A 736-nucleotide genomic window follows, 5' to 3' on the forward strand; every position below is an offset into this window, starting at 1 on the left:
TTTAAAGAAGACAGCAGTTATGGGTAAGAGACAGAATGAGGAAAACGTTTGGTCTTTTTGCGGTTCCAACAATATTCCTGTTTTTTTTTCATCTGCGTGCAAACACGTGTTTATGCCTCACTCCATCATGGTGACAGAATGGCCTTGCGTGCTGTTGGTGTTCCGGGAAATTGTTTATGTCCAGGAGGAGGACATCAAGGCCTCCTGGGACTGCCAGGCTGGCTCCCAGATGGGAGGGGCCCTTTCCTCTTTCCCGTAAGAAAGGCTCCCATTCATCCCAGCCTTGCAGATTTTCTGGGTGTCAGGTGCAGAATAATTCGAGGAGGACAAAGGAGACACGGCCCCAGTCCTCAGGGAGCCTGAGCTGTTTTAAATAGATTGTCAGAAATAGAAGGGAGAATGGACCAGACCCAAGGAACCGCGGGGACAAAGGCCCGGGGGCGGGAGGGGACGCTGAGAGCCATTAGCAGAGCTGCCAGCGGAGCCACGACGCGCACGCGGACTGGAGAGGTCGCCTGGGGTCGAAGCCTCGGACGTGCAAGGCCACCTCTCCCACAGAAACGTGGGCGCTCGGCGGCCCTGATTTGCTCAGACGCAGGAAATGAAATCAAGCGGCTTTGATCACGATAACCCGCGCGGCCTCAAGCTCATGAATATTCAGCAGCCGACTTCCGGCGTGTGACTCCGCCCCAGCCCCGCCCCCCCCGCTAGCGGACTGCGCTTGCGCCGCTGGCGC

The sequence above is a fragment of the Mustela lutreola genome, chromosome 17 (genome assembly GCF_030435805.1).
Source record: "Mustela lutreola isolate mMusLut2 chromosome 17, mMusLut2.pri, whole genome shotgun sequence".
NCBI classification, from domain to species: domain Eukaryota; kingdom Metazoa; phylum Chordata; class Mammalia; order Carnivora; family Mustelidae; genus Mustela; species Mustela lutreola.